Source organism: Schistocerca gregaria, chromosome X, assembly GCF_023897955.1.
Source record: "Schistocerca gregaria isolate iqSchGreg1 chromosome X, iqSchGreg1.2, whole genome shotgun sequence".
In the NCBI taxonomy this organism is placed as follows: domain Eukaryota; kingdom Metazoa; phylum Arthropoda; class Insecta; order Orthoptera; family Acrididae; genus Schistocerca; species Schistocerca gregaria.
The window spans coordinates 473,341,263-473,348,762 of record NC_064931.1 but is presented as its reverse complement, the minus strand read 5'-3'; the positions used below and the strand labels follow the sequence as shown (position 1 = coordinate 473,348,762).

General features: G+C 54.2%; 3 non-coding genes across 3 annotated transcripts in view; all 3 read right to left on the bottom strand.

Annotated features, from left to right (window-relative positions):
- The window catches only part of LOC126300120 (large subunit ribosomal RNA), a 4,246-nt gene extending 3,217 nt beyond the window's left edge, over positions 1-1,029 (bottom strand). Inside the window, exon 1 of the ribosomal RNA XR_007552915.1 lies at positions 1-1,029. This exon is cut by the window's left edge and continues 3,217 nt beyond it. This is a non-coding gene — a ribosomal RNA (large subunit ribosomal RNA).
- Positions 1,030-1,217: 188 nt separating this feature from the next.
- Positions 1,218-1,372, bottom strand: LOC126300004 (5.8S ribosomal RNA). The gene has a single exon (XR_007552849.1). It is a non-coding gene; the product is annotated as a 5.8S ribosomal RNA (ribosomal RNA).
- A 361-nt stretch (positions 1,373-1,733) lies between these two features.
- Positions 1,734-3,626, bottom strand: LOC126300098 (small subunit ribosomal RNA). Its single transcript, XR_007552898.1, has one exon. It is a non-coding gene; the product is annotated as a small subunit ribosomal RNA (ribosomal RNA).
- Positions 3,627-7,500: the final 3,874 nt, after the last annotated feature.

Sequence of the window (7,500 nt, the reverse complement as noted above, 5' to 3'; positions counted from 1 at the left end):
CCCTCGGCCCGCGCAAGGCGAGACCTTCACTTTCATTACGCCTTTAGGTTTCGTACAGCCCAATGACTCGCGCACATGTTAGACTCCTTGGTCCGTGTTTCAAGACGGGTCGTGAAATTGTCCAAAGCTGAAGCGCCGCTGACGGGAGCGATTATTCCGCCCGAGAGCATCCCGAGCCAACAGCGGCGCGGGTCCGGGGCCGGGCCAGGTAGGTCCGTCATCCGGGAAGAACCGCGCGCGCTTGCCGGGAGCCCGAGCGCCCAAAGGGGCGAATCGACTCCTCCAGATATACCGCCGAGCAGCCAGCCAGGACACCGGGGCTCTGCCCAACAGACGCGAACCGAGGCCCGCGGAAGGACAGGCTGCGCACCCGGGCCGTAGGCCGGCACCCAGCGGGTCGCGACGTCCTACTAGGGGAGAAGTGCGGCCCACCGCACACCGGAACGGCCCCACCCCGCGGCGAGTGGAAAGGCAACCGGACACGACCCCGCCGCGGATTGCTCCGCGCGGGCGGCCGGCCCCATCTGCCGAGGGCGGGGGCCAGTGGCCGGATGGGCGTGAATCTCACCCGTTCGACCTTTCGGACTTCTCACGTTTACCCCAGAACGGTTTCACGTACTTTTGAACTCTCTCTTCAAAGTTCTTTTCAACTTTCCCTCACGGTACTTGTTCGCTATCGGTCTCGTGGTCATATTTAGTCTCAGATGGAGTTTACCACCCACTTGGAGCTGCACTCTCAAGCAACCCGACTCGAAGGAGAGGTCCCGCCGACGCTCGCACCGGCCGCTACGGGCCTGGCACCCTCTACGGGCCGTGGCCTCATTCAAGTTGGACTTGGGCTCGGCGCGAGGCGTCGGGGTAGTGGACCCTCCCAAACACCACATGCCACGACAGGCGGCAGCCTGCGGGGTTCGGTGCTGGACTCTTCCCTGTTCGCTCGCCGCTACTGGGGGAATCCTTGTTAGTTTCTTTTCCTCCGCTTAGTAATATGCTTAAATTCAGCGGGTAGTCTCGCCTGCTCTGAGGTCGTTGTACGAGGTGTCGCACGCCACACCGCCAGCCGGCTGTGCACGCTACCGAGAAAGTACCGGTATGCGAACCGCCAGGCGACGGGCGCGCATCGCACGTTTAAGGAGACGCGGCCGGCCACACAGGCGACCACGACACTCCCACGTCTCCGAAGCGGGACAAACGCCGCGCGCTTCAGTATACGTAGCCGACCCTCAGCCAGACGTGGCCCGGGAACGGAATCCATGGACCGCAATGTGCGTTCGAAACGTCGATGTTCATGTGTCCTGCAGTTCACATGTCGACGCGCAATTTGCTGCGTTCTTCATCGACCCACGAGCCGAGTGATCCACCGTCCTGGGTGATCTTTTCCTTTTCAGTCTCCCACTGTCTCTTTCAAGACAGTAGCATTTGCGGGACTGAGGCGTCTGACGGCCCCTGTTCCACTATTTTTTTGTGTCCAACGGCCTCACAGCCGATGGGCGTCGTACGGCTCCACACCGGAGCGGACAGGCACTCGGGCGAACGTCATTCAAAACCGGCGCCAGGCGCCAGGTACCGCAGGCCAGCCGCTCCAGAGCTTCAGCGCTCGTACCACACAACAACAACACTTCCGCTAGTTTTGAGAGGCACGCGTGGTTCCGCACGCGGCGCACGGCCACTGCCGTACAGGTAGCGTGTTGCGCGACACGACACGCACATCGAAAGACATGCAGTCTAGTCGGTAATGATCCTTCCGCAGGTTCACCTACGGAAACCTTGTTACGACTTTTACTTCCTCTAAATGATCAAGTTTGGTCATCTTTCCGGTAGCATCGGCAACGACAGAGTCGATGCCGCGTACCAGTCCGAAGACCTCACTAAATCATTCAATCGGTAGTAGCGACGGGCGGTGTGTACAAAGGGCAGGGACGTAATCAACGCGAGCTTATGACTCGCGCTTACTGGGAATTCCTCGTTCATGGGGAACAATTGCAAGCCCCAATCCCTAGCACGAAGGAGGTTCAGCGGGTTACCCCGACCTTTCGGCCTAGGAAGACACGCTGATTCCTTCAGTGTAGCGCGCGTGCGGCCCAGAACATCTAAGGGCATCACAGACCTGTTATTGCTCAATCTCGTGCGGCTAGAAGCCGCCTGTCCCTCTAAGAAGAAAAGTAATCGCTGACAGCACGAAGGATGTCACGCGACTAGTTAGCAGGCTAGAGTCTCGTTCGTTATCGGAATTAACCAGACAAATCGCTCCACCAACTAAGAACGGCCATGCACCACCACCCACCGAATCAAGAAAGAGCTATCAATCTGTCAATCCTTCCGGTGTCCGGGCCTGGTGAGGTTTCCCGTGTTGAGTCAAATTAAGCCGCAGGCTCCACTCCTGGTGGTGCCCTTCCGTCAATTCCTTTAAGTTTCAGCTTTGCAACCATACTTCCCCCGGAACCCAAAAGCTTTGGTTTCCCGGAGGCTGCCCGCCGAGTCATCGGAGGAACTGCGGCGGATCGCTGGCTGGCATCGTTTATGGTTAGAACTAGGGCGGTATCTGATCGCCTTCGAACCTCTAACTTTCGTTCTTGATTAATGAAAACATACTTGGCAAATGCTTTCGCTTCTGTTCGTCTTGCGACGATCCAAGAATTTCACCTCTAACGTCGCAATACGAATGCCCCCCCCTGTCCCTATTAATCATTACCTCGGGTTCCGAAAACCAACAAAATAGAACCGAGGTCCTATTCCATTATTCCATGCACACAGTATTCAGGCGGGCTTGCCTGCTTTAAGCACTCTAATTTGTTCAAAGTAAACGTGCCGGCCCACCGAGACACTCAACAAAGAGCACCCTGGTAGGATTTAAACGGGGTCCGCCTCGGGACGCGAAAGCACCCCTTCGGCTCGCCCCACCGGCAGGACGTCCCACGATACATGCCAGTTAAACACCGACGGGCGGTGAACCAACAGCGTGGGACACAAATCCAACTACGAGCTTTTTAACCGCAACAACTTTAATATACGCTATTGGAGCTGGAATTACCGCGGCTGCTGGCACCAGACTTGCCCTCCAATAGATACTCGTTAAAGGATTTAAAGTGTACTCATTCCGATTACGGGGCCTCGGATGAGTCCCGTATCGTTATTTTTCGTCACTACCTCCCCGTGCCGGGAGTGGGTAATTTGCGCGCCTGCTGCCTTCCTTGGATGTGGTAGCCGTTTCTCAGGCTCCCTCTCCGGAATCGAACCCTGATTCCCCGTTACCCGTTACAACCATGGTAGGCGCAGAACCTACCATCGACAGTTGATAAGGCAGACATTTGAAAGATGCGTCGCCGGTACGAGGACCGTGCGATCAGCCCAAAGTTATTCAGAGTCACCAAGGCAAACGGACCAGACAAGCCAATCCGATTGGTTTTGATCTAATAAAAGCGTCCCTTCCATCTCTGGTCGGGACTCTGTTTGCATGTATTAGCTCTAGAATTACCACAGTTATCCAAGTAACGTGGGTACGATCTAAGGAACCATAACTGATTTAATGAGCCATTCGCGGTTTCACCTTAATGCGGCTTGTACTGAGACATGCATGGCTTAATCTTTGAGACAAGCATATGACTACTGGCAGGATCAACCAGGGAGCTGCGTCAACTAGAGCTGAGCAGCCGGCCGCCCGGGAGTGTGTCCCGGGGGCCCGCGCGAACACGCAAGCGTCCGCTCAATTATTCTGCAAACAGGAGGAGGCCGAGCTCCCCTGCACGATACACCTCGAAACCCTCTCAGGTCCCGGCGGCGCGCAGCGCCGTCCTAGGTACTTGGTCGGTTTCGAGAGAGGCGCAATCGCCCGGAGTTAGGCGAGTAGACGGTTTTAGTGCGAACACCCTTGCTCCCAACTGAGCTTGCCGCTGCCGACAGAGGCCCGGGAGCGTGCTGTCGTGGCATTGCCGGCGGGAGACAACACGCGCCACCTATGGTGACCGGCAGCTCCAACGCCAGCGCCACACAAGGGCAAAGCCCCACTTGGGTGCAGAAGCGAACTCTCCCAGCACAGCGCACGCGCCAACACGTCCGCACAACTGCGATACAAACCACCTGCGAGAACCGCTGGGGCGACCGAGCAGCAGACGGCGTCGCGGCGCCGAGTGCCAGGCGGCGGCGCATCCTCAACGCACACAGTCCTCAATCAGACCAGCACACTGCAGATGTCCACCGCGCTTCGCACCGGGCTCGGCTGAACCAACTTTGGCCGCCAGGCGCCGCGTGCAGGGTGCGCCGCAGCGTAGCTGCACCGCCTGCCGGGCCCGTCGGCTGGCGCTCCTGCCACTCGGCGCCCCCCACCAGCCGCCTGTTGCGCGTGCGCCCACGCAGCGCGCGGCCAACACGCCGGGCGGCCCCCCTTCACCGGCCGGGAACAGTCCCACCAAGCCACCGCCGCGTATCGCTTCATACCCACATGGACCTAGTCACGTGTGTGGATGTGGCGGGTACCGCTGAAACAACCGGTTAATAGCTGTACCGATCGTCGCCATCACAGATTCACCTCCAGCGTGAACAACCGCTCAACAACGGATTTCCAGTTCATTTGCGTATCTTGGGCAGTAAACGTAGATGTCCACCTACATTTGCGAATTCAACAATTCTTGCATGCCAGGATGTCATGTGTCACGACACGCTACATCAGACCACATACACACTGCGACATGTGCAGAAGAGAACACGTGGAAGGTGGCCCGCGCACGTATGCGATGTCCCTTCCGCGATCCACTGTCAACCGGCATCTGCGGCATGTCCCAGATATGGAACGCGGTCCACCAGGGTAGCACTTTGTGTGAGGCAATACGACAAAGTCGGAATACACGCGTCACTACATCAGACGGCTCACGCTGACCTGACCTGACCTGACCTGACCTGACCTGACTCACCGCACCACCACCCCCAGCGACCCAGGGTGACATACAATGCGTTCGTACGTTCCTCCCACACGCCTCTACGGCGTACCACAGTGCAACCTAGCTGTTATTGGGAGACGAGACAAGTAGCATCGAGCACAACATATGGAAATTGAGATTCGACACCGTTGGGCACAGCCAGCGTACGGTCACACGTATCACACTACTTCACTCTGTACGTAACGACCGATGATCGGTACAGCGTGTGGGTTACGCGTACGACATCAGCGGACAATGGACACAGACCATACCACGACGTACACTGAGGGCGTCGACATCTGAATGCAACTGAACAGCTGCGAGGCTCATTTAACACTCAAACGCCAGACCGACCAGCTTGAGAGGACAGAGACACAAAGAGGGGGACAGAGGGGGGGGGGGGCGGCGATATAGTCCTATTGCAGTACAATTGACAGTGGATAGCGGGAATATGTGGAAAGTAAGCAACACTCGCAAGACATCTACATGAGGATAACAACGACACCAGAGATTCCGAGCAGTGAACTATGTTAGGCAAAGGGACAACGTGGGTTAGGTTAAGGGACAACGTGGGTTAGGTTAAGGGACAACGTGGGTTAGGTTAAGGGACAACGTGGGTTAGGTTAAGGGACAACGTGGGTTAGGTTAAGGGACAACGTGGGTTAGGTTAAGGGACAACGTGGGTTAGGTTAAGGGACAACGTGGGTTAGGTTAAGGGACAACGTGGGTTAGGTTAAGGGACAACGTGGGTTAGGTTAAGGGACAACGTGGGTTAGGTTAAGGGACAACGTGGGTTAGGTTAAGGGACAACGTGGGTTAGGTTAAGGGACAACGTGGGTTAGGTTAAGGGACAACGTGGGTTAGGTTAAGGGACAACGTGGGTTAGGTTAAGGGACAAATTGAGTTAGGTTAAGGGACAACGTGGGTTAGGTTAAGGGACAAATTGAGTTAGGTTAAGGGACAAATTGAGTTAGGTTAAGGGACAAATTGAGTTAGGTTAAGGGACAAATTGAGTTAGGTTAAGGGACAACGTGGGTTAGGTTAAGGGACAAATTGAGTTAGGTTAAGGGACAAATTGAGTTAGGTTAAGGGACAAATTGAGTTAGGTTAAGGGACAAATTGAGTTAGGTTAAGGGACAAATTGAGTTAGGTTAAGGGACAAATTGAGTTAGGTTAAGGGACAACTTGAGTTAGGTTAAGGGACAACTTGAGTTAGGTTAAGGGACAACTTGAGTTAGGTTAAGGGACAACTTGAGTTAGGTTAAGGGACAACTTGAGTTAGGTTAAGGGACAACTTGAGTTAGGTTAAGGGACAACTTGAGTTAGGTTAAGGGACAACTTGAGTTAGGTTAAGGGACAACTTGAGTTAGGTTAAGGGACAACTTGAGTTAGGTTAAGGGACAACTTGAGTTAGGTTAAGGGACAACTTGAGTTAGGTTAAGGGTCAACTTGAGTTAGGTTAAGGGACAACTTGAGTTAGGTTAAGGGACAACTTGAGTTAGGTTAAGGGACAACTTGAGTTAGGTTAAGGGACAACTTGAGTTAGGTTAAGGGATAATGTGGTACAACCAGAGTTAGGTTAAGCGATAATGTGGTACAGCCACAGTTAGGTTAAGCGATAATGTGGTACAGCCACAGTTAGGTTAAGCGATAATGTGGTACAGCCACAGTTAGGTTAAGCGATAATGTGGTACAGCCACAGTTAGGTTAAGCGATAATGTGGTACAGCCACAGTTAGGTTAAGCGATAATGTGGTACAGCCACAGTTAGGTTAAGCGATAATGTGGTACAGCCACAGTTAGGTTAAGCGATAATGTGGTACAGCCACAGTTAGGTTAAGCGATAATGTGGTACAGCCACAGTTAGGTTAAGCGATAATGTGGTACAGCCACAGTTAGGTTAAGCGATAATGTGGTACAGCCACAGTTAGGTTAAGCGATAATGTGGTACAGCCACAGTTAGGTTAAGCGATAATGTGGTACAGCCACAGTTAGGTTAAGCGATAATGTGGTACAGCCACAGTTAGGTTAAGCGATAAAGTTGGTTACATTTGGTATTGTGTGGGAAGGGGGCAGAGAGAGGGGGGGGGGGTGGATAGTGGTGGCAGTACGCGGATGCCTGAGTCACCGTCAGATACGTCACGTCGGTTCGATGCTTGTAGCAAGAGGCTGGCGGGTCTGTGTCTCTCACTTCTGCAATTTTTCATGTGGTATAACACGAGGGCGGGGGGTGATATTTGGTGCCCCTCTGTGTAGGATGTGTGTTGGTTTATCTGAGCAATGGTAGTTGTCGGAGGAGTGGGGTATTGTGCTTTTATAGGTGGACCTACTGCTCTGGTTATCATAGTGTCGACGGTGCAATGTCGCAGAGAGGATGCACTCGACATTGTCGCATTCCAGATGTTTACGTATTGTGTGTCTCCGTTGCAGGCCGAGAGTGGTGCATGTTCGAGTGTCTGGCTGACGTGCGATTCACGTTGTGTGCCCAGTCTTACAGCACGTATAGGGACATTCGCATAAATCATCTATATGTGGCCTTGCATCATTTACTAAGCAGTGCCGTGAGACGACCGAACTATTAGGAAAGT